Source organism: Muntiacus reevesi, chromosome 5 (assembly GCF_963930625.1).
Source record: "Muntiacus reevesi chromosome 5, mMunRee1.1, whole genome shotgun sequence".
Taxonomy (NCBI): Eukaryota; Metazoa; Chordata; class Mammalia; order Artiodactyla; family Cervidae; genus Muntiacus; species Muntiacus reevesi.
In genome coordinates, this window is record NC_089253.1 from 37,541,184 (window position 1) to 37,568,103 (window position 26,920).

The window sequence follows — 26,920 nt, forward strand, 5'->3', positions numbered from 1 at the left end:
AGCAAATTTGGGAAACTCAGCAGTGACCACAGGACTGGAAAAGGTCAGTTTTCATTTCAATCCCAAAGAAGGGCAATGCCAAAGAATGTTCAAACTACTACACAATTGCATTCATTTCAACTGCTAGCAAGGTAATGCTCAAAATCCTTCAAGGTAGGCTTTAACAATATGTGAGCAAAAAATTCTAGATGTACAAGCTGGATCTAGAAATTGATTTTGAATCAGAGATCAAATTGCCAACATCCACTGGATCATAGAAAAAGCAAGGGAAATTTTTTTTTTAATCTGCTTCTGCATCATTGACTATGCTAAAGCCTTTGACTATGTGGATCAGAACAAATTGTGGAAAATTCTTAAAGAGATGGGAATACTAGACCACTTTACATGCCTCCTGAAAAACTTGTATGCAGGTCAAGAAACAACAGTTAGAACCAGACATGGAACAACCGATTGGTTCAAAATTGGGAAAGGAATATGTCAAGGCTGTATATTACCACTCTGTTTATTTAGCTTCTATGCAGAGAACATCATGCAAAATGCTGGGCTGGATGACTCACAAGCTGGAATCAAGATTTCTGGGAGAAATATCAACAACCTCAGATATACAGATGATACCACACTAATGGCAGAATGCAAAGAAGAGCTAAAGAGCCTCTTGATGAAAATGAAAAAGCAGAGTGAAAAGGCTGGCTTAAAACTCACCATTCAAAGAACTAAGATCATGGCATCCAGTCCCATATTTCATGGCAAATAGATGGTAGGAAAGTGGAAACAGTGACAGATCTTATTTTCTTGGGCTCCAAAATCATTGTGAATGATTACTGCAGCCATGAAATTAAAAGAAGCTTACTCCTTGGAAGAAAAGCTATGACCAAGCTAGAGAGCATGTTAAAAAGCAGAGATATCACTTTGCCTAAAAAGGTCTATCTAGTCAAAGCTGTGGTCTTTCCAGTAGTCATGTACAGATATGAGAGTTTGACCATAAAGAAGCCTGAGCACTGAAGAATTGATGCTTTCAAACAGTGGTGCTGGAGAAGAGTCTTGAGAGTCATTTGGACAGCAAGGAGATCATACAAGTGAATCCTAAAGGAAACCAACCCTGAATATTCTTTGGAAAGATTGATGCTGATGCTGAAGATCCAATACTTTGTCCACCTGATGCGAAGAGCTGACTCATTGGAAAAGACCCTGATGCTTGATCGTATTGAGGGCAAGAAGAGAAGGGGGTGACAGAGTATGAGATGGTTGGATGGTACCATTGACTCAACAGACATGAGTTTGTGCAAAATCAGGCAGATGATGAAGGACAGGGAAGCCTGGCATTCATGGGTCACAAGGAGTCAGACACAACTTAGCAACTGAACAACAACAGCAACAACGTTCTTTACAAATGGAAGGAAAACTAGCACGGGTAATATGTGTTCAGTCTCTTATTCAATCAACCAACTTGAATTGAATCTCCTCTCTGTGCCCACTGTTCTCCCAATTCTAAGCCAGAAATAAAAACCTGCAGAGACTGAAGGCTGAATTCAGCACACAATTGTTGGAGATTTGGCTCACATTGTGTTTTTTAAAAAAAGACAAAAGAAAACATTAGTTGATAAGATTTAAAACCAGGAGATTTTATGTAAATATCAGGACTTCTGACTGAGAATGCACAGCATTCCACAGCAGTGTTTTGTCTCCAAGTTGACAAGAGTCTCCCTAGTTAGTTCCGTTTGGTTTTTCAGCCAAGCCACAAGGAAGAGATTACAGTAGAAAAACTGTATTCTGAGAACTTTCCAAGTTCATATCACATGGACACTGATGGAAGAAAAAGTTTTATCGAGAGTTAAGTATTTCTTATCAGATCCATTATTGGCCTGAAGGGGAAAATTAGGGCATGTCAGAGCATATATAATGAGGATTTCCTGGTCACTGCTGCATGCTCAGAACTTGATCTTCCCTGATTACTTGGAGCCAGGAAGGAAGCATGAGATGGCTTGGGCTCCTCAGGCTGGTGGCCTTCTCAGAGTGCATAATGATGTAAGTATGTGGACTATAAGTGGCATCATCTCTCTTTCTGGGATGTTTTTCTTCTTGTCCTTTTATTCTTCCATCCAGTTAGGGTGAGAAGGGAATATAATCATTCCCTGAAAGTCCTAAAAGTTCTACTGTCACTTATTGGTGAGAATCTTGCCACTGGCACCAGGGGCCCAAGGGTCTTGGGGTCGGCCTGCAGGATTGCACAACTCAGGGGGTGCAGTCACATGGTGACCTATGTGAAAATGGCACTCCTTGGAATTGTTCAGTGCACAACCTGTGCAACTGTAGGTGTGGTCCTGTGGAATACCATTTCTCTTGCATTTGCTTCTAAGTCTTCTCTCCTCTGTTGCTCCAGTTCTGTGTGTACATGTCTTATCTGTGTGTCTGATCTTCTATCTCTCCAATTCTTTGGATGTCTCTATGTGTGGAATACTCTGATTTTTTTTTTTTTTTCCTATTCTGATTCCTCCTTGCTTCTCTAGCACCGTAATTTCCCTAATTTATTCCCCATCTCTTGGCTTCCTCTCTCACTCCTCTCTTCTGCTTGAGTCCCAGAGGAAGATCAGGAGAGCTACCTTTAGGCTGTTTTACCTCTAACAAGCAGCGTGACCACAGCCAGGTCACAAACTCCCCGCATTTCAAATTGCTCCCTTGTGCATTGGTGGTATAGTGGTTAGCATAGCTGCCTTCCAAATTGCTCCCTTGTAAAAAGGGGATGAGAATCCTTCTTCTACCTCCCTCCCTGAGCTTCTTTGAGAAAAATACAGTGAGATGGTAACAGCAATGGTAATGGCTGTCATTGTTGAGACTTCCTGTGTTTTTATATCAGGTACATTATATCCATCATTTCACTTAAGAACCAAACATTCTATGTGGGAGTGTGGGGATTATTAAATTGCACCTTTTTAACCGTTGGGGAAACTGAGGCTCCAAATGGTCATAAAAATGCCTGGAAAGCACACGGTGCCGTCACAAAGCCAAGTATGACAGTCACACTCACACGGACAGCTGACTGCTGCCGCTTCTTTGTTCCCTTTTTGCCATGCTCGGTGAAAGAATCCCTCTAACGAAGACGAAGACCATGCAAAGAAACTTCCAGAAAAAACACTTGTTGAAAAATTTCCAGAGGGAACACGCTTACAGGAGACTGTCCCAGAAGTCTAGTCTTGATCCAGATTTCTCTTATCTACAGAGGAACCCCCTGCATGTGAGTGTGTTCTGAGAATGGCACTCCACAGCGCCCCCTGGTGCTCTGGCCTAGCACTGGGGCTCATCTGGACGTGGCAGGTGGGATGTTGGGGCTGGGGCTCCTGCAGGAGGCAGAAACACTGTGGAAACAGGGGCCCCATTCCCAGAGGAGAAGGCATTCCCATCCTCAACTCTTGGTCTGTGGTCACCGGGCCCAACAATGACCAGGTGGGGGTTAACATCCATTTCTGTGCCAAAGTTGGGGCATGAGTTTGAGAGAGATTGTTCTTTTTGAACCCACTGTGTCATTGAGTTTCATGTGAAGGGTGAACCATGCATGATCAAAATGTAAATTCAACTGTAAATCAAGTGTGAAAGTGTAGGCAGGGGAAGTTTGGCCTCCAGATTCAAGAATGACAACAGTAAAAGGATACTGAGCCCCGGCGCTAGTAGTAAAGAACCCGCCTGTCAGTGCAAGAGATAAAAGAGATGCAGGTTCCATCTCTGGGTCAGGAAGAGCCCCTGAAGAAGGGAATGGCAACCCACTCCAGTATTCTTGCCTGGAGAATCCATGGAGAGAGGAGCCTGGCAGGCTACAGTCCATGGGGTTGCAAAGAGTCAGACACAACTGGAGCACCTTTGTACACACATGGCATATGACACCATAGAAGTCTAGCAATATAGTCATTGTTCTTGATTAGAAAAACGTCTCCTATCTTCTTCCAGAATGCACAGGCCACCCTGAGAGATAGGCAAAGAGTAAATAGATGTCAAATGAAAGGGCCACCTGCATGGTGTTAATAGGATATGGTCTTGGTTTAGAGAAACTGGCCCAGAGTGACCTGGACAAAGGGCCTCCTGAGCAAGGCGGTGTTCATGCTGGGTATGAAGAGGAGACTGGAGAGCTTCTCAGATGAAGGCCCCAGTCTGAGCAGAGGCTGTGAGATGCAGGGTTGAAAATTGATTTTAGAAGCTATGGGAAACCCAGCAGGAGGCAGTACTCCAGGAATCAGGGGTGGCCAGCCAGCCAGTTCTGCCCTAACCACAAGCCCCTGACCCCGGTAGTTCAGCAACATCCCCATTGGAATGCCCAGTCAAGAGTTCCGGTTCATGTTTGACACCAGCTCATCGGCCTTCTGGGTGTCCTCCATTTATTGTCAAAGTCCCTCCTGCTGTGAGTATATCTGCCCTCCCACCCATTTTTGTCATCCCCCTCCCCTTCTTCTCCATCCTTGGCACCTGAAGCTCACTCATCTATTTTGTCTCCAGCTAGACAAATTCGCTTCAACCCTAAAGTATCCACCACTTTCCGCCCCTCAAACCAGCAATTCAAATTCATCCACAGATCTTGGTGGATGGAGGGAGTTCTTGGCTTTGACACCATTCAGGTAACATGGAAAATAAGGAGTTGAGTCAGGGCTGCCCTTCAGAGTGACCACTGCTTACAAAACAGATGCCGGACCAGTTGGCAGGGCCCTTCCTCCCAAAAGGCCCCTAGAGTCTGGCCATCTGCCCCTCAGGACACTGTCCCTGGGGAAACAGAGCCCCTGCGGAACACAAACTCCCAGAATGGCCAACCCAGAGAGTGGCCTGGGGCTGTGGACTTGCCTGTGAGCATTCAAGTTTCATTTTGCTGAGAGCGGAGAGAAGGGAGATAAAAGCAGCCACTTTTATTCTCAGACACTACTGGGCACTTCACGGTAATAACTTGTTTAATCCGGCAACATCCCCACACAGCAGGTGCTGTGATTAGCTCCATGATACAGGTAAGGGAACTGAAGCACAGAGCGAGGGCCTTGCCAAGGTCACACATCCGGTAAGCAGTGGAGCTGGGCTGGCCCGTCAGGACTCAGGCAGGTGTGTGTGTGTGGGAAAAGGATAAAACTGATCTGGGGCCCTTAGGGGCATCCAGGCAGGAAAAGCAGGGTGCCACACATGTGGGAGGGGCCTGATAAATGAGTGTTCACTCTAGGGGGCCACTGAGAGTCTAATCAAAACTATGGCCAGCCTCCCCCAAAGTGACTGATGTTTTGTCTCTCTCTCCCTCCCTCCTCTCTCACTTTTTCTCTCTCACAGGCACACACACTTCCAAAAGACCATCTCTGAAACACAATTTTCATCAGAACCCTGCCAGAGACCTTGTATAATGGGCTTCTGTCTTTCTGGGCAGACGCTGAATCCACAATACGTTACAATGAATTCAGTCCATTTCTGTCACCAGATCATAGTGACGCCAAAGATGAGACTACACTGCTCTCTTGGAGAAGGAAACGGCAACCCGTTCCAGTATTCTTGCCTAGAAAGTCCCATGGACAGAGGAGCCTGGTGGGCTACCGTTCACGGGACACTAAGCACACCCTGCTGTCTACTCACTTTGTCCACAAGGGGGCACCATTGGGTCCTGTCCTGAGTCTCGCTTGCCCCACCTGGACAGAAGGCATGAGGCCAATTTGACTGACTCAGATGATGTTTTTCAGAGGAGCAGGTGTTTTAAAATCCACAGCCCCATACAAATGGAACCCAAATTCCTGTCCCAGCTTGGTCCAACCGTCTGAAGTCCATACATGGCAGTTCTTCTCTGCACTGCTAATGGCATCTGTACCCCAGCCCAGACCCAGACCCAGTTCCCAAACCTTTCCGTGGGTACCATGTCCTCTCCCGCAGATCGGAGTCTTTGTAGCGGTAAACCAGAGCTTTGGTCTGAGCCGGAAGCAGTACAACGCACTCATGGAACATACACCTTATGATGGCATCCTGGGCTTGGGCTACTCTAACTTTACCATCGGAGGGGTCATTGCTGTCTTTGACAACCTGAAGAAATGAGGAGTCACTTGCCAACCAGTCTTTGCCTTCTACTTCAGCAGGTAAGTCTGAGCTGGACAAGGCCTCTCTCCAAATTAGCTGTAAGATGCTTGGCTTGCAGCTGCATGAAAAATTATAGACTACCCCATCCAGAAGTTTCTTGAAGCCTCCTCAGAAGGCTGGGTGGTTAAAGCCCAATCTAGCCTATGAGAACTGCTAACCCAGGGACCCACCTGGCCCCATTACTGCTTTTGCCAATAAATTTTTGGGGGAACACAACTATGCTCATGGACTCAAGGGGAGCAGTTAGGTCTAGCGGAGGAAATAGGGAGCGCAATGGAAGATGTCAGCAAACAGAATGAAGGAGAAGGCAACAGTATTTGCTGATGGATTTGATATGGAAGGAAGGAGGAGGATGGCAGGAATATTTCCTTCCTCACTAACATTTCACTGGGAGCCCATGACCAGCTACACAATATGCTGGAGCCAGTGCAAAATAAAACCATGGGACCCCCTTGTTCAAAATGTATTAGGAATTTCCAGACAGGGAGAGCAGAGGTGTAGGCCCTGCTGAGTGTGGGACCCCACGGAAAGCGCTGGTCCCAAGCAGGTGAAGCCAAACTTGGGTGAGTCTGAACCCATGCCCTTACTGCCCTGGAGCCTTGGTTTTTCTTAAAAAAAAAAAAAAAAGACAGGCTAGACAAGGGAGGATGCTAGACCACTCCAGCATGGTTTCTCTGAGGATGTTTCTAAGAACGCAGGTCACTGGCAGGGGCCAGACCCTCCTCAGAAGGCTGGGTGGTTAAAGCCCAGCCTGGCTGCCCAGCTTTCAACCTCTTCTGTGGCACTCATCAGATGGTGACTGACCTGAATCAGGTACTCAAGCCCTCTGAGCCTCAGTTTCCACATCTGTAAAATGGGGACCATAGTGCCTCTGATGGGCGCTACTACCAGACAGAATCTGGTGTCACTCTCCTCCAATGGGGCCCCTCTTTCCTTCCCTCATCAGGGAGAAGGAGGATGACAGCGCAGTGATGTTTGGCGGGGTGGACCACACCTACTACAAAGGAGAGCTCAGCTGGGTACCAGTGTCCCAAGCCGGCTTCTGGCAGATCGCCATGGAGCGGTAAGCCTCTCCCTCTGAGGATCACCGCACGTAATGCTCCCACCTGTTCTCACGGACACATGCAGACACACACAAGTGCACGCACAGACACACAGTCACACACAGACATGCGGTGCACCTGAAAACACACAAAAAACACATATGAATACACACATAGGCACACATATAAACACACAGAGGCACACAGATACACACAGACACACGCATGCCCACAGACATGCAGAGACACACACACAGACAAACACAAACAGGCACAGAGCCCACCCATGGGTTTAAGATCATGTCGGGCCTTCTGACCAGGTCCCGACCGACCAGGGTCAGGAAGGGCCCAGAGCGGCTTGTGAAGGCTGGGGAGGGTGGCGGCTGCTGTGCTGGGGGTGGGGGGGTGGAGCATGGCTTAAGGAACTCAACACTGATGAGAAGATCAGGGAGAGTTTCATCCAGCCTGAACAGTGTTGTGTTAAGTAAGCTATCCAAATGGTCAGGGCTTCCAAAGACCTGTACACAGAACTGTCACTTTAAAAAAGACAGCAAGTCTGGGATAAACCAAGAAAGCTGGTCTCCTCAGGGAGAAGCTACACAGCAGTGGAGAGAGGTTGACTGCAGTCTTGAGAGCTGAAAGCAACTCATAAAAAAAGATACCCCACCTAGCCATAAATAGACATGCCCTAAACCACTTAGACAGTGGGGCAGAGACTGTGACAGAATCAGGAAGCTGGGATCCAGGCTTGGCATGAGAACTAGAGGCAATAATTGATGGGATTCTGTGTGATGTCCTAAGACAAAGCTTACGTTTCCTTCGGAGCCCCGTGAGCTAGCATGGGCACCCTGTGCTGGGGGCCTCAGTATCTGAGCCGGGTGAGGGGGCGGTGCTGGGAGACACCCTCTCCGGGGGCAGCCTGGTCTCCCCCACCGCCACTCTGAGCATCTGCTGCCCCAGGGAACCTCCATCTTCACTGTGTGGGTGGACCTATTATGGTCAGACCCCAGATACAGGTTTTGGGGTGTTCCTCATTCATTTCATAATTCATTAAAAAAATACATCATGAATCTTCTGTGTGCAGGTAAAACTTGCCCTCTCATCTAGTAAAGCAGTCGTGCATGAAACAAATCACACACATAGAGAATTACCACCTTGGTACATGCTAGACATGGGGAAGAGTCTACAGAGACTGACCAAGACAACAGCCTGATCTAGTCTGGTGGGAAGACCTCCCTGACAAAGTGACACGCTAGAACCTGGAAGATGAGGACAAATTAGCTCGACCAAGGGGATAGGGTTCTTATAGGAAGGTCAACAGCAGGGGGCAAGGCCCTGAGTTATGAAAGAGCCCAGCGCATCAAGAATTGCAAGGAAGTCAAAGAAAGTATCACGACCAGAGCAAAGGAAAACTGTCAGGGAAGGAGCCGAAGAACTGTTCAGGAGACAGGGAGAGGACAGCCAAGGGAGAGATTTCAGATGATCACGGTGCCCACTTCATCCCACTGTCTCCCAGCATCTCCATGAACGGGACGATTATGGGTTGTTCTGGAGGATGTCAGGCCATTCTGGACACCGGGACATTGTTGCTGATTGGCTCGAGTAGCCTGGTCGCTAGCATCCAGAGGTTCATCAACCCCAGGAACATCCAGGATGGCCAGGTGAAGAGTCATGCCACAGGGTCCCTCTCGGTCTCCGCACACCCCAGGGATCAGCTGAGGCCAACCTCGCTCCGCTTTCTCTAACAGTTCTCGGTTCCATGTAACAAAATCAGTACCTTGCCTCCTCTCATCTTCACGGTCAATGGCAAAGACTTCCCTGTGCCCGCTCAAGCTTACATCCTGAAGGCGAGGGGCCAATCCTGGAGGCTGGTTCTCAAATAGGAACTTGCGGAAACCCCTGGGCTGCTGCTGAGAAGAGGGCGCCCTCTGCAGGCCAAGTCACACCATTGCAGACGCTGCTGAGCGCCTGTGGCCGGGCCTGCGCCTCCCAGGAAACCAACCACGTGAGAGTAAAGAAAACTCTGGGACATCGCTCCTCCAGAAATGTATGTGGAGACCCCACCCTGTCCCTGCCTGGCGCGGGGCACAAGGAGAGGGGGACGCTAAGGGCCTCTGCGCTCAGAGACCTTCAGTTTAACCAGAACCCTCAGATGCGGGAACATGGAACGTTAGCTCTAGCAAGCCCTGAAATAGGCCATGTGACGGCGGCGGGCGGGGATGGATGGGGACAGTCCCCCTGTACTGTCCCACCATAATAATTAACAGCCTCCCTTCCCATCTAGAAAGTGTCCGGGTTCGAATGATAAATCACATGGTTACCCCCAGACCTCCACTGCAAATTCGCCTTGCTAATAAGCCCCAGTGGCCCCCTCTGTGAGTTGGGGTATCCCACCCCTCTGTGGGGAGGTTGGATGCGAAGGTGAATAAAGGGTGCACAGTGACTGCTCAGCCCCCGCACAGGGTGGAGGCTTCACGTCAGCTCCCTGTGGGAGTTCAGAGCAGGCTGATGGGCTCAAAGAAGGCTTTGAGGATGAGAAGGCATTTCAGGAAATCTAACTCTCAGTTTCATGGAGATGTGGGGGAAGTTTGCACTGGATTCCATGCAAATGACCCTCCCAGGGGCTGTGCAAAGAGGTACCAGGGTCAGATTAGGGTTGATGAGGGCTGTACCCAGGGAGTGGGACAGTAAGTAGCCAGCCCAGCCTGGTGGCCAGGGAGTGTGGGTGTGGGTCCCGAAAGGCTTCCTAGCGGGGCTGAGCATGGTATAAAGAATGAGCTGTGTGCACTGCTATTTAAAATGGATAACCAACAATGACTTACTGTGTAGCCCAGGGAACTCTGCTCCGTGTTATGTGGCAGCCTGGATGGGAGGGGAGTTTGGAGGAGAATGGATATCTGTATGTGTATGGCTGATTCCCTTTGCGGTCCGCCTGAAACTATCGCAATATTGCTAATTGGCTATACTGCAATAAAAATAAAAATAAAAAAGAAGAAGTGGTAGAAGAGGGAAAAGCAAAGGCATTCTCTTCAGAGAAGATAAGGAGCAGAGGCAGGGAGGAAACTGGCAGCAGATTGTGAGTGGAAGTACTGGACTTTTTTGTCTTTTTTTAACAAGTTTTTATGGAAGTATAGTTGATTTGCAAAGTTACATTGATTTCTACTGTAGAGAAAATTCACTCAGTTACAAAATATATAATTCTTTTTTATATTCTTTTCTATTATCATTTATTATGGGATGTTCGATGTAGTTCCCTGTGCTACACAGTAATACTTAGTTGTTTATCCATCCTCAGTTTGTATCTGATAATCCAAACTCCCAATCCTCCCCTGGTCCTGTTCCCTTCCTCATGAAAACCACGCTGCTTGGCCCCTCTCTTCTTGGATGGACCCCCATCTCCACACCTGTTGAGAGCTGCAGAGTGACCCACTTGATTCTCAACAAAGGAAGGAAATGAAAGCAAGAAACTTCTGGCTCTGGGTATTGAGGGAGGTGACAGGTAAGGGCTCAGGCTGACTGGTGTGTATTTCTGTCTCCCCCAGGTTGCTGAGAACCTCTGCATTAACAGGTTTCAAAGGAGCACAGAGGGCTTGAGACCGTCAAAGACCTGGATCTTGGGTGATGTCTTCCTGAGCCTGTATTTTTCTGCATACGATCTGGGAAACTACAGACTTGGCTTGGTCCCTGCAGCGTAAATGCTGGGCTGCTACAGTAATCAATCAGGCCCACTCCAAACACACACTCACTCAGACGTAGGGCACTCCCACCCAGGGATGCTGAGGAACTGTGTTTGAAGCTCTGCATGCCCTAGTTTCAGTAAATAATAAAGGATTTCCATCTCAATGATGCTAATATGAATGGCTGCCTCTCTTTGAGTAGAGGAGGTACATCATAATTGGGGAGGATGGAAAATCAAGTCTGAACCACAAGTGAGAAGATCCCAACTCTAACTACCTTCTTGAAAAGGAGAGACTTATTGAAAGGACACTGAGGATTCGGGATGCAGGAAACAGAGCAGATCCCAAGATCTCAGTGACTATTGTTGTTGCTGTTCAGTCATGAAGTCATGTCCCACTCTTTGTAATCCTATGAACTGCAGCATGCCAGGCTCCCCTGTCCTTCACTATCTCCTGGAGTTTGCTCAAACTCATGTCCATCGAGTTGATGATGCCATCCAACCATCTCATTCTCTGTCATTCCCTTCTCCTCCTGCCTTCAGTCTTTCCCAGCATCAGGATCTTTTCTATTAAGTCAATTCTTCCCATCAGGTGGCCAAAGTATTGGAGCTTCAGCTTCAACATCAGTCCTTTCAATGAATATTCAGGGATGATTTCCTTAGGATTTTTTGGTTTGATTGCCTTGCTGTCCAAGGGACTCTCAAGAGTTTTTTCCAGCACCACTGTTTGAAAGCATCAGTTCTTCAGCACTCAGCCTTCTTATGGTCCAACTCTCACATCCTTACATGACTACTGGAAAAATAACTCTGACTATATGGATCTTTGTCAGTAAAGTGATGTCTCTGCTTTTTAATAGGTTTATCATATCATATCTAGGTTTATCATAGTTATTCTTCCAAGGGGCAAGCATCTCTTAATTCTGTGGCTACAGTCAGCGTCTGTGGTGATTTCGGAGCACAAGAAAATGAAACCTGTCACTGTTTCCATTTTTCTCCCATCTATTTGCCATAAAGTGATGGGATCAGATGCCATGTTCTTAGTTTTTTGAATGTTGAGTTTTAAGCCAGTTTTTTCACTCTTCCCTTTCACCCAAGAGTTTCTCCAGTTCCTCTTCACTTTCTGCCATTAGTGTGGTATCATCTCCATATCTGAGGTAGTTGATATTTCTCCCAGCAATCTCAATTCTAGCTTGAGTGTCATCCAACCCAGCATTTCACATGATGTACACTTTGTATATAAATTAAATAAGCAGAGTGACGATAGACAGCCTTGTCATACTCCTTTCCCAGTTTTGAACCAGTCAGTTCTAAATGCTGCTTATTGATCTGCATACAGATTTATCAGGAGGCAGGTCAGGTGGTCTGGTATCCCCATCTGTTTAAGAATTTTCCACAATTTGTTCTAATCCACAAAGGCTTTAGCATAGTCAATGATGCAGAAGCAGATTTTTTTGGAATTCCCTTGCTTTTTAAGGATGTCATATACCTTTATCTATAACTCAGGTTCCATCTTCTCACTCTTCAGGCCAGAACACACCCCGCTCTTCTCCCTCCTCCATAGAATCCTTGGAGATTTCTTGTGGTACCAAAGGGAGAATGAAGGAGGTAGTGTTTGTGCAGACACTGTGGGTCCCCATCATATCCCAGCTCCCCCAGCCATATGGTGACATACCAGTGCTCTCTGTCTTTGGGCGGTCATGGAGGTACCACTCCCAAGGCCCAGGTAGAGCAAGGGGATCACACCACCAGCTCCTCAGAAGGCCATGTGCTCAGCAATCAGACTATCATACCCACCAACTTCCTGTCAGAAGTTCTGCCCATTCCTGCAGACATGACAGGAGAAGAACCTGCCTCAGCGTAGACCACCCCTCTTTCCTTAGAAAGAACATCCTCCTAGTTTCCATCCCAGCAACCATCTCTTTGCATTTCTCCCCTTCCAAATTCATTTAAGTTTGCCTTTGAAACCCAAGCAAGGACTGGAGCTGGGAGACTTCTTCAGTGTAGTTGTAGAATATCACAAAGCTCTGTCTCCCACCCCCTCCTAACCCAGATATTTACTTTTCATTCCTTCTTCCCTAGGCTTTGAGAAGAGGAAGGAAATGGACATTTTTGAATATCACACACATAGCCCAGTCTGTGCAAGGTGCTTGGGAACGGTTCAAAAAACAATGGTAATTTAATGATAGAAGTTGTTATCAAATTAAAGTGAAATCTGCCTTCTTCTCATTTAACTGTTGTCCTCATTCTACTCTGAAAATTCACCATAGAGTAAATGCAGTCCTTTTATTGTGGAAAACTTTTAGAGGTTTGAGGTTGGTTCTTATGCCCTTACCAGCGTCTTGATTTTCCAGTGTAAACAACCCTCCAAAACTTCGGCCCACTCTCCCACTTCTGAAATAAGGATCAGAAGCTAAGGCCCATGACCTTCACTCAAGTGTCCAGAGGATCTTCTCTGGCCCCGCTCTACAGCTTCTGGGTTCTCTTAATGTACTTCCCGCCTCTTTACATCTTTAATCTCTTGTATCCTTCTGCTTTAGGATCACATTCCTTTGTTCTCCCCACTTCTCACATTCACCTATTCAAGATACCCACTACTCACAGGATACACCCAACACCCCTGAACATGAGCTTGAACTACAAGCCCCTCCACTCCACCCTGGGACCTGGTGTTGCTTCCCCTTCTCGACACTGTCCTGTGTACCATTGGTACTGTTGTCCAAGTTTTCAAGTCTTCATCCTAAACTCATGCTGGCTTATACTTCCATACTCCCTCAAAATTCCTGTAGTCCTACGACTTACTTATACCAACATAATGTAGGGAGCAGTGACATAGCTCATTCCTGGCAAATGCTTTGACAGTGTCAACTGAAAAAAAATACACCATCTAAAAACTGATGCTTCTCTTTGATTGGGCAAACTTTCTGAGGACTTCAAGTCCTGGGGCAGCCTCTCAGGTAGCCCAAAGGGACTACTCTGAAAAGAAAGAGGAAGGAGCCAGGATATACAGGAGTTTTTAATAAAAACCAGGTAGTTAGAACATCAAAAGATTACTGTTCTTCAAAGGATGTCAATTATCTGAAGTTAAGGAATTAAACCTTTTTTTCAATATATGGAAAAATGTATGATCCTGGGCTCATTGTAATCTTTCCTTTGCTATATAGGGCAATTATCCACATTCTTCTCATCCTGAGTCCCCTCTAGATACACAGCTGGTGTGGGAGATGGCTTCAGTAGCTAAAGGCTTGATGGAGGTCATCCTTTTGCCATCCTAAATTCCTTCCATGCTGACCACTGGGGGAGGTTGCAATGTGATGACTGGATGGCTATAACATCATTTGTTTACTGATACGGTGGGCAACAATTTTCTTTCACAATAGTCAGGTTCTTTGTCACCCCCATGGACTATACAGTCCACAGAATTCTCCAGGCCAGAATACTGGAGTGGGTAGCCTTTCCCTTCTCCAGGGGATCTTCCCAACCCAGGGATTGAACCCAGGTCTCCCGCATTACAGGTGGATTCTTTACCAGCTGAGCCATCAGGGAAGCCCAAGAATACTGGAGTGGGTGGCCTATCCTTTCTCCAGTGGATCTTCCTGACCCAGGAATCAAATCAGGTTCCCCTGCATTGCAGGCTTATTCTTTACCAACTGAGCTATCAGGGAAGCCCTCACAATAGTTAGTACATGAATTATCACACGCCCTCCCACCTCCAAGGCAATGAGTGACTCTGCAGATGGTGAAGCCTCCATCTTCAATCTGCATCCCCAGAAGTCTGCAATCAGAGCCCCAGCATCTTGTAATGGACAGAGGGATTTCTGTTTGGGGCCTACCATGTGGCATACAGTATCTTGGTTCCCCATCCAAAGATTAAACCCGTGTCCCCAGCAATGAAAGTGCAGAGTCTTAAATATTAGATGGCTAGGAAAGTCCCAGTTTCTTATTTTTAAGTTGGACATGGTTTATTTTTAAATTGACTGTGGGGATGGGGGTTGTCAAGAGTGTGGTCAGGTGATCAGATGATCAGATGATCAGATGATCAGATGATCAGGTGATCAGAGAAGAGCTAGAATTATGAGCAGATGGGTCTCCAACCAGTTAGCCAGTGGGGGCTTGGTGGAGTCTGCTTTTCTGGGCCCAGCAGGGTATCACTAAAGGCAGATACTTCAAAATGGATATTTTGTAAACTTATTACCAAAAAAAAAAGATTTCAAACATAACAAAAATAAAAAGCAGGCTATCATGAGCCCTGTAATTCATCATCAAAAACTGTAGGAGATAGATGGGCTCCAGGCTAGACATTTACACCTGACCTCCTGTTTGCATTTCGTGGGGCCCAAAGAAGTGGGCTTCAGCCTAGATACTTAGCATTTTCTGAGACAAGAGATAGGTGGGATCCAGTTAAGGCATTTATAATCAACCCGTTTGTCCTCTGAAATGGAAGTAACCACGGAAACAGGGTAAAGAGCCAGTGTTTGTCTCTTGTGAACACCTTAAGGTAATAGTCATGGCAAGGACAAGGAGAAGGACAACTCTGAACAAAGGAGTGAGGGATCTCACCGCCCCTCTCTTTGGGGACAACGGAGACACTACAAGTGCTCAGCAAGGCTCCTTGTGAGTAAAAAGTCTCCGGAGATGATACCAGGCCGTAATGAGCCTTACTCCTTTCAGAAGCCTTCACTTCAAGACCCATCTTGGCTGAGGGGTGTGTGCACAACCAGAGAGGGTCCCAGGGTAGGTCAGATGTGGAAAAGAAAACCAGATAACTGGCCTGAAGGAAGACAAAGGCCCTGAAGAGCTGACCTATCAAAATGACTTAACTGCCTCTTTACTGCACTCATCCTCACTGGGGGATGCCCACACTCTTTCTCTCTGGGGCGCATCTCTGCCTTGCTTCTAGCTCATCTATACAAACCATTTCTCTGTGTGCTCTCCCACTCGTTCTGTGTCTTTAATAAGAAACCGTGTACCTTCATTTACAGTTTCTGCCTCCCTGATAAAGGCATTTTCCACTGGGAGCAAAGATCCAAGGAAAAATAGCTTCTAGCCTCTAGCCTTTGCTGGTCTGGTTGTTGGGATTCCTGGTTCTCATCCAGGCCACCCAGTTCAATTTCTCAGCAGGGAATGAAGGTCTTGCTTCATATCACTGCTCACTGCTGCCTCGCCGAGATCAGAACTACAACACTACTCTTTTGGTCCACCCAGGGGGTCATAGACCTGAGGCTACATGTCCAAGATCAAGGTGCTGGTCACCTGTGTTCCTAGTGGGAACCCCCTTCTTGGCCCAGACAGTTGTCTCCTTGCTGTGTCCTCACACGTGATGGGAAAGGGAGAGGGAGGGAAGGAGAGAGAGAATGAGAGAAAGAGAGGAAGTTCTCAGGTGGCTCTTACAAAGGCTCGAATTCCATCATGAGGGCCCCACACCAAGACCCGGTAGGTGCATGCTGAGTTGCATTAGTCGTACCCAGCTCTTTATGACCCCATGGACTGTAGCCCGCCAGGCTCCTCTGTCCATGGGATTATTCTCCAGGCAAGAAGCTGGAGTGAGTTGCCATGCCCTCCTCCAGGGAAACTTTCCCACCCAGTGATCAAACTGATGTCTCCTGCATTGCAGGCAGATTCTTTACTACTCAGCCAGCTGGGAAGCCCAAGGAAGACAGTATCATTTCACAAAATGTACATAACCACAAATATTATTTTGTTCCAAATAAAGTTAACATCTGATATTCAGTCCATGTTCAAATTTCCCTAGTCCTCTAAAAATATGTCCCATAGCAGTTTATTTATTCAAATCAAGATCTAGAGGATAGACATACATATATTTCATTTGGTTCTTTTAAGGCTTTCAATAAATAAAGTCACCCCTTCCTTTTTCTTTCTTTTTAGTGGCCTTGATTTTCATTACTTTACCTAGAATTCTAGATTCTAAAATTTACCAATTGATGTATCTTTTAAATAAATAGCACCAGTTTTTTCCATTGATACAATTCAAATTTTACTTTTTCAGTTCTTCGTCCACAAGTTGATCATAGAAAACACTGCAAATCAACAGGTTCTGACAGTAACAAAGAACAACATGAGGCTGAGATTTGAGAAGGGAAAATAAACTGAGGGCAGACAAATCATACGATTAAGTTAAAGGCTATCCCTAAAATAAACGGAACAGTTTTAAAAGTCACAAGTAGAGGGGAGGCCTTGGTACTTATTTTTTTTAATGTTCACTAAGCTCCAATGATTGTTTGCTACCATTCTTTTCTACAGTCATGCTGAATAAAGCTATAGCTAAATGGAAGTTAAATTGCATTCATGAAGTGTTAATGTTTACCTCTTTTTATCTGCAGTCTCTCAGAGAAAGCAAACTACAAATAATGCTACACCAGAAACTAGTTTCTTGACCAACAATGTCGCTTCAGCATGAAATGAACTGGTTCACTCTAAAGTGGTCATGGCTGTTGAAGACAAGAGGTTTTGTATTTTTATATGGCACATCTTTTTGGTCCCTGTGAAAACAAACTTTTTTGAATGTGAACTATCCTCTGACACTTGTGGAGTTACTATCGCTCTTCTATATCCATTAGATCGATATGTGGTTCATGGCAGTACTGCACAAGTTTAAAATTTCATTACAGGGCAATGAGCAACATGTGACTAGCCTCTGTGAGGGGCTGGGTCAATCTGCAAGAAAGAGTATTTTAGAGTATCATCAAGTTCCAAGATTGCAGCTAGGTTATCACAACAATAACAATAATTTGGAGCACTGAAAATCGTTACTGCATTTCGGTCACAGCACTAGTTATATCCCTCCATCACCAGCCAATGAACTCTATACACCAATATGAGGCCATTGACATGACTAAATGTCTCAGAAATATCCTAACCAAAGGTGTAGTTAGCTCCTTGAGGAGATATATCCCAGCCTCCATGGTCCCTCTGGATCTGACCACAGCAAGTGATACATTGGACCCTCGCGGGGAACTTCTCATAGGTGATCAAGAGCTCTAATGTGATCCAGGGTATCTATGGATGGTGACAGACCACCATGTAGACAGAAGATCTGCCCAGCCACTGAGGCAGTGAAAGGAAGATAGTCAAAAAGATCTGCAAGATATTTCCAGACATGTGCGTTTCCATATTTCCTGAAATACTCATCATAGAAACCACATACTTATGTAATCTGTCTCCTCCTCTCATGATTTCCTCAAAGAATGGTGATACATTCACTGATAAGGAATCACAAGCTACAAGCAGAGTAACTGTTTCCACTGAATAATACCCTCTGTCACCATAATCACCCACAAACAAGTAATTTGTATCAGGTGATTTACCACCAATTCTAAACAGTTCAATGAGATCATGAAATTGCCCGTTCACACCTCCGCAGACAGGGACTGGACATCAAACTTCTTGCACATTGGGTTTTTTTGTCAGGATTTCTTTAGCCTTCTTGCAGAGGCTCTTGACCTGGGACGCCGACAGCTGCTCGATCCACTGGTCCAGCTCCTTGGTGAATACCTTCTAGTCCATGATGTCACCTGCCTGAACCAGCTACTGCTCCTTGCTCCTCCCGCTGGTACCCGATTCCCACTGGACTTGTGCCTGTACTGGCAGTTGCTCGGCGCTCGCGCTGGCCCTCTGGCTCGTCCCTCTGTGCTCAGCCACTGGCCGCTGCCCTCCTCCACTCTCTCTAGGCCTGACACTCTGCTCTCTGTAATCTCCCCCTCCCTTTCTATGCCACTTATTTGTTTAAAAGGTGGGAGGAGGTGGAGTTGTTTGTCTTACAGAATTTTACAAGTATTGGGTTTAGAACAGGGGTCTGCAACACCACTACCAAGGACCGGTAGGGGTCCTTGACCTATTGAGAACCGGGTTGCTCAGCAGGAGGTGAGCAGCAGGCCAGTGAGTGAGGCTTCATCTGTATTTACAGCTGCTCCCCATCACTCTCCCATCACCCCAAGTTGGGACTCTGTCCTTCCACGAAAACAAGCTCAGGGCTCCCACTGACTCTGCGTTAAGATGAGTTCTATAATTATTTCATTGTGTTTCACAATGTAATAATAGAAATAAAGTGCACAACAAATGTAATACCCTTGAATCATCCAGAAACCACTCCCCTCCACCACCATCTGTAGAAAAACTGTCTTCCAGAAAACCAGTCCCTAGTATCGAAAAAGCTGGGGACCACTAGTTTAGAGGATTGCTTCTCTGTTCCTTTATTTATGTAATTCCCTGAAAACTAGGAGTTAGATCTAGACTTGAGTTCAACAAGTTTTACGGGAATATTTTATACGTATTTCCATATATTTCTTATGGAACCACTCATAATTTCCCCCATCCCTCTGACAGATGCTGAGATGCAGCGGGTCCTGATGGTGCCAACCTCATGCATTCATTGTAAAACACTTCAGTCTTTCATCTTACAGTTTTAGCATCCATTGATGACCTTTGCCTAGATCCATTGATTCACTAGGATGCTGCAAAAAATTCTTCAATTAAAGATCATTCTTTTAACTGTTTGTAGTTACATGAAATATGCTTCATATAAATAAAAATAGCATAAATGTTGATGATTACTTCCCCTTCTCAGTGCCCATGTTGGTGAGTTGGTGCCCTAGCAATGTGTCACTGTGACAAATTAGATGTTATCTATTAGCATTTGGACCTCTTGGCTTTTTATATATTTAATATTTCAGCTGATTTGATCTGATGCTAAAATTGTCCCACTTTTGGCCTCTTCATATGGATTACTAAACTTTTTGTCCAGCCCTCACTGGTCTTTGAAGGCTCAACTTTCTGGCCCTTCAAGATTTCCAGGCTTATCTTGTACAACTCTTGGCCCATTCCTGAAATCAGCCATCTCCTCAAGAATCCATAGATCCTCTGGTGGAAAACGGTACTTAGAGGTCACAAGTTAGACCTCAGGATAATCACTATAAGCAAGCTGCCATCACTAGTAGGTTTTTTAACCATCAGAGTGATGAAGTACACAATTCTTTTAAAAAGAAAATAATTAAATGTTACAAACTTAAGCTTTGAAGTTTTAAGACTGCAAGGTTTTACTTAAGTTTTTTTTGTTTTATACTTGAACCTCTTTCCTCTATCCACTGATTGTCTTACTTTAGAATAATATTAGCTTTAATTACATACTTGCTTTTTAACCTATATCAAAAATGCAATACTTTCACAATAGCAGAAGCCATATCACCAACAATAATGTGTTGGATATAGTCTCAAATTTCTTTGCTTTTTTGTTTTTGGTTTCCTTTTGGTTTTCTTTTGGGTGTGGGGGCATGTTTTTGTTTCTCTTTGTCCTTAGAAGACATTCCACTCTGAATACAGAGTCAAAATTCTGCATTTTAAAACCACTTACTTAGGTAATGTTTTGTTCTGGGCAGTTATGTCATCAGCTTGATACAATTAGGCTCATTAGTCTTAGTTTCTTCTCAGCTTCTACAGATGTGTTTATCTATTTTTTGATCCTGTAACATATATATATGGTTGCAAATTCAAACTATAAAATAAGAAAAATCACTTCTTTCTCTGCCCCTCATCCATAAATTATATTTTTAGTAGTTTTTGACTTAGTCTTGCCTTCCTTATTATTGAAAATAGACATATGTGTATGTAAAAGTAACAAACCATAAGCAATTTTTTGGTCCATTTTCTAAAATCTTCAGGGTACCCTGAAGGTCTCACCCATCCCACTCTTCCCTCTACCCGCATCCTACCCAGGTGCTGGGATGCCCTGTGCCTTATTCCACACTCCCCCTCAAATGGTCACTTCAGGTGTGTTTGTAATCTTTTGCATTTACAAACAGTGTTGTAGTGAATAGCTTGTGCATATGGTGATTTCTGCTTTTGCCAGTGTATCTTTGGAACAGATCCCTAGAAGTAGAATTGTTGAGTTAAAGGGCATATGTGTGTGTCATTTGTTAGATGCTGTCAAATCCACTCTGTGGAGATTGAACAACCAATAATGAATGTAAACAATGTGCAAAAATATGGGTTAAGACATAGCGCCCTATCTATACACACCTGGTGACTGGGGCGCCTCTCGATGTTCTACCCAAGTGTCAGACCTGGCTAGACCTCACGCAGGAACACCCAGGCCCTGGGAGTCCTGGAAGGAGCCATGAGGCAACACTGTCTTTACTTTGGCTGAAATCACGGTTTAACAGGCAGCCCTGTTTATCTCAGGCTGAGCAGGAGCTCTGCGTGATTTTTTTTTTTTTCTTGGACCTCTTTGATTGATAAAAACACTTCAAAATTATTTCTTTCTATGTTTGGTTTAGCAGTTAAAATGTTTCAAGACATGAATTTTATTAGGGAATTAAATCAGAATTCTATCCATTTGTTCTCAGCAAATGGATATTATTAAATTCGCTGGTTTATATGACTCTGCTGGTCTTTCTTCACAAATGGAAGGAAAATTAACATAGTTAATATGTATTCAGTCTCTTAGTCAACCAACTTGAATTGGATCTCCCCTCTGTCCCCTCTGTACTCACATCTCTAGGCCAGAAATAAAAATCTGCACAGTCTGAAGGCTGAATCCCTCCAGCTTTCGAATCCCTTCAAATGAACAATGTATGCACATTTGTTGGAGAATTGGCTCACACTATATTTTTTGCAAAAAGAAAAAAGTTCAGTTGCTAACATTTAAAAATCGGGAGATTATACATAAATTTACAGATTTCTGACTTCTCTTGTAAACTTGGCCAACCAGCCTGCTTTCCATTGTGGCAGCCAGTCCCTGGTTGGAGCAGAGGGGAGGCTTCCCCCAGTGGTAGGACCTATGCTGCCCAGAGTCCAGGATATCTACCCAGCCTTTCCATTCATTTCTCTTGCCTCCTGGGCCATAAATCTGTGAGAACTGACCTAGACTGCTAGCCCCTGAAGATACAGACCACCTGTGTGTTACTGGACTTTGACTTTCCAGCGTCCTACCCAGACTCCAGCACACAGGGCTCTCTTTATATGTTTGGTGGGTGATATAAAGTGTCTTGTGGATGCCTGCATCACCTTTCTTACAATACTAAAACCATGTGATTGCAATACTGCTCCAGCCTAGATCTTTGATACAGACTGGCAGCAAAGGTGCCTCTGATCTGTGCCAATGTGCCACTACCCAAAGCCACTCATATGTCACTGGGCTGCTCCTAAAGTCTTCACTTTGCTGTTTGATCTCTTTTCCGCCTAGCAATCTCCTCCCCAACTGAGCACAGCCACGCACATCTCATGTCATCTCTAGGACAACCACACGAGATCACAAATGCATGGCACGGCCCCCAGCATTTCTGTTTATCACATTCTTAGCAGTGTTTTGTCTCCGAGTTGGCAAGAGTCTCCCCATTCTTAGTTTAGTTTAATTTTTCAGCCAAGCCTCAAGGAAGAGATTACAGTAGAAATCTCTGTAATCTGAGAATTTTCCAAATCCCATGTGCACAGAGACTGACAGAGGTAAACATTTTATGGGAATTTCTGTGGCAAAGTGGTAAGGAATCTGCCTGCAATGTAGGAGATCCAAGTTTGGTCCCTGAGTCGGGAGGATCCCCTGGAGGATGAAATGGCAACCCACTGCAGCGTTCTTGGCTGGAAAATTCCATGAACAGAGGAGTCTGAAGAGTCCATGAGGTTGCAAACAGTCGAAATGACTGAGCACGCACACATGACCTTCTTTATCAGAGCCATTAGTGGCCTAAAGAGGCAAATTAGGGCAGGTCAGAGCATATATAACTAGGAGCTTGTGTTCACCACTGCAAGCTCAGGACTTAATCTTCCCTGAGTCCTTGGAGTCAGGAAAGAAGCATGAAGTGGCTTGTGTTGCTTGGACTGGTGGCCCTCTCGGAGTGCATAGTCAAGTAAGTATGGGGACAGTTAGTGGCATCATCTCTCTTTCTGGGATTTCTCTTGTCATCCTCTTATCCTTCCACCCATCAGGGTTAGAAGAGAAAGTAATTCCCTGGCAGTCCAAAGATCAACTCTCACCCATTGATGAGAACCTCATCATGGGCACTGTGGGGTGAAAGCATCTTGAGGTAGGCCTGCAGGGTTGCACAACTCTGGGGGTGCCAGTCACATTAGGATCTATGTAAGAATAGCACTCCCTGAAATTGTTCACTGCACAACTCTAGGTATGGTGCTGTGGAAACCCATTTCTCCTGGATTTGCCTCAAGGGCTTGTCTTTGCTCTCTCTTCTATTCTGTGTGTATGTATTTATGTCTTCCTCTGCGCAGGCGCCAAATGGTCATATGGCTTACCCAAGATTACACAACAGAACCTGTATGCAAACCTAGGTTTTTGACATGTCCTTGCATGGCATTCTGATAAAAGGTGACACTCATAAGAATGCTTGGAAAATACACGGTGCCATTACAATGCCATCATATGACAGCCACACTGTAATACAGACAGCTGACTGCTAACCCTTCTTTGTTTCCCTTTTCCCCATGCTCAATAAAAGAATCTCTATAAAGAAGAAGCAGACACTGCAAGAAGTCTTCAGGGTAAAAATCCTGACAAAAAAATTTCATGCAGGCAAAAGCTTACAGTCTGTCTGACAATTCTGGTGTTTGTACCAGAGTTTCTCATCTCATCCCAAGGAACATCTTGAACGTGAGTGTTGGGAGGATGGTGCTCCACAGCGCCCCCTGGTGCTCTGGCCTAGCACAGGGGCTCATCTGGAGGTGCCAGGTGGGATGCTTGGGCTGGGGCTCCTGCAGGAGGCAGAAGCAGTGGGGAACAGGACCCCATTCCCAGAGGAGAAGGCACTCAAACCCTCAAATCTTGGTCTGTGGTGACTGGGCCCATCAATGACCAGGTGGCAGGTAAACATCCATTTCTGTGCCAAAGACATTAGATTGAGGGAGACTGTTCTTTCTGAACAAAGTGAGCTGTTGAGTTAAGATGAAGAGTGAGCCATGACTAATCAAAAGATAGCCAACTGCAACCAAGTGTGAATCCTCAGGTAGAGAAAGATCACCCTCTGCAAATCCAGGAATGATACCAGAAAAAAGTTACTGAGCCCCAAAAGCATGTGAGGCCATAAAAGTCCAAGACTATAGCTATTGTTTCTGTTTTTTGGTTTTTTTAATAGTCTTATCTCTTCTTCAAGAATGCACAGAGCAGGCTGAGAGAGAGGCAGAGATTGAATACATGTCAAATGAAAGGGCCACTTGCGTGTTGCTGACAGGACATGGTCTGAGTTTAGAAGGGGTGGCCTGGGGTGACCTAGGAGGCCCACCTGGAGAAGAAGACCCTCAGTCTGGGGCTTGAAGAAGAGACTGGAGAGCTTCTCAAATGAAGCGACGGGTCTGAGCAGAGGCTGAGAGGAGGAACGGTTGGAAAGTGATTCCGTCTGCGTTGCCCAGAGGGAAGCAGTACTCTGGGAATCAGGGGTGATCAGGAAGACTGGCCTGCATGAACCTCCCCTCCCTGGCCCCTGTAGGTGGCCTACATCGGCAGCATCACCATTGGAACACCCCCTCAACAGTTCCAGGTCGTCTTTGACACCGGCTCATCTGACTTATGGGTGCCCTCTGTCGACTGCCAAAGTTCCAGCTGCTGTGAGTAACTGTCATCCCCATCATGTCCTCCCCCTCCCCTCCCCCATCTTGGCATCTGACAGATACGCATCTCTTGTGTCAGCAGCTACACATGACACATTCAACCCTACTCAATCCAGCACCTTCCAGGACATGAGGAGGACAGTAAACCTCAGCTTTGGCTCTGGGAGAATGAGTGGATATCTTGGCTCTGACATCTTTCGGGTAATGTGGGAACCAGGGGTTTAGTCAGGGCTGGCCCTGGAAGCAACTACTGCCTGCAAAACAGATGCAGGACCAGCTGGCAGAAACTGTCCATCCCCAAACCCCTTAGTGACTAGCCACCTGCCCAGGAGGGCCCTGTCTCTGAGGAGACAGGTCCCCTGCTGACACACAAGCTCCCAGAACAACTAACCCAGAGAGGGGCTTGACAGGTGGGTTCACAGCTCTTTCACCCATGAGCAGCTCGGAGTTCATTTTGCTGGAGCAGAAAGAGGGGATAATAAAGCACCCACTTGTCTATTCTCAGACTCTACAGGGTACATTCATGGTAATAACTTGTTTGATCCTGAAACAACCCCAGGAAGGAGGTACTATTATTGGCTCCATGATAAGAATAAGGGACATGAGGTGCAGCGACTCAGGGCCCTACCCACGTCACACATTTTTCAAGTGATGGAGCTTGGCTGTCCTTCAGGACTCAAGTAGGTGTGGGTTTTGGGGAGGGCATAAAATTGAACTGGGGCCCCCGGACAGCACAGGACTTCAAGTATCCAGGCAGGTAAAGCAGGGGTCACAGATGTGGGAGGGGCCTGGTAAATGGGATCTCACTCCAGGGGACCTTTGAGACTGATAAAACCTATGGCCTGCCTCCCCATAAGTGCCTAGTATACTCTTCCTGTGTCTCTCTGTCTCTCTTCCTCTCACACATACACTCACACACAGGTATGCACATCAGCAAAAGCCTCTTTCCCAGGTCGAATTTAAAGAACTGAATTTTAAGGCCAAATCATAAGAACCCTGCCAGTGACATTGTATAATAGGCTTCGGTCTTCCTGGAGAGATATAGAATCCATAATGCATTGCAATGAATTCAGTCCATTTCTGTCATCACGTCATAGTGATGCCAAAGAGAAGTCTGCTCAGCTGTAAGCCCCATGGACAGCACTGGTCACAGGCAAGTGAAGTTAAATTGAAGCCAGGCCCTTAGCGCCCTTGGGCCTTGGCTTTCCAGAATAATTATAGATGAGACAAAGAGAAAGCCAGACCACCAGCATGGAGAACTCTGAGGGTATATCTGGGCACTCAGGTCGCTGGAGAGGACCTGGCCTTCCTTGTAAGATTGGGTGGTGGAACCAGGTTAGGCTGCCCAACTTTGACCCTGTTCTTTGGCACTCAGTATATGGGGACCAACCTTGGTCAGGTACTCAGTCCATCTGAGCCTCGATTTCTGCATATGTAAAATAAAAACAACCATAGTAGTGCCTCTGATGGGTAAAGAAGAACAGCCCGCAGACAGTGCCTGGTGTTACTCTCTTCCAACAAGCCCCTGCATCCTTCTCTATTCAGCCAGCTGGATATCGCCAGTGTGGTAATGTTTGGTGGAGTCGACAATTCCTACTTCCACGGAGATCTCAATTGGATACCAGTGATTGAACCATGCTACTGGCAGATAATCATGGATTGGTAAGCCTCTCCCTCTGAGGGTCACCCCAATGACGCTTCCACACATGCACACAGACAGACACACACAAGTGCATGCACAGACACACACAGTCACACACAGACACTGGCTCCACCCACAAACATACATAAAAACACATATGAGACACATATAAACACACTCATAGGCGCAGATATAAACACGCACAGCACACAGATATGTACAAACACAGACACACAAGTATAGATACACACATCAACCATGGGTTCATAATTGCCTCAGGCCTCCTGTCCAGGCCTCTGACCAGGGTCCTGAAAGGGTCCAGCTAGGTCTGGGCAGCTGGGGGAGGGCTGCACTCCTATGCCATGAGGTGGGGAGCATGGTTAGAAGACCCTACAGTGTGGTGAAAAAGGGACCAGGGGGAATTTCACAAGTCTGGACAGGGTTGTGTTAAGATGACCTACTGACCAGGACCACCCAGGACCTAGAGTGTTCTCAGGACACAGAATTGCCGGTTGAAAAACTGAAAAAGTCCTTAAAGTCTGGGAAAACTGATCTATTCAGGGAGAAGCTACCCAACAGTGGAGAGAGGTTGGCTGCAGTCTTGAGACCTAAAACAATTCATAAAAAGAGACACTCCACCTAAACAATGCTATCAACCACCCAAACCAGGCACACAGTGGGGCAGCAGCTGTGACTGAATCAGGAAGCTGGGATGCAAGAGCAGCCTGAGAACAAGGGGCAATAATAGATGAGATTCTGCATGATACCCTCAGACAAAAGCTTTCCTGTCCTTTGGAGGCCTCCTGGGTCTGCTCATGCTCCCCTAGCAGGGGGCCTCAGTGTCTGAGCCAGGGGAGGGGGCAGTGCTGGGAAACAACCACTCCCAGGCAGCCTGTGTCTCCCCCACCACCACTCAGA

At 46.1% G+C, this 26,920-nt stretch overlaps 2 pseudogenes; one reads left to right on the top strand and one right to left on the bottom strand.

Annotated features, from left to right (window-relative positions):
• Window positions 1-1,972: 1,972 nt before the first annotated feature.
• On the top strand, window positions 1,973-10,816 carry LOC136169284 (pregnancy-associated glycoprotein 2-like; annotated as a pseudogene).
• Window positions 10,817-17,442: 6,626 nt separating this feature from the next.
• On the bottom strand, window positions 17,443-18,318 carry LOC136168976 (serine/threonine-protein phosphatase 2A catalytic subunit alpha isoform pseudogene; annotated as a pseudogene).
• Window positions 18,319-26,920: the final 8,602 nt, after the last annotated feature.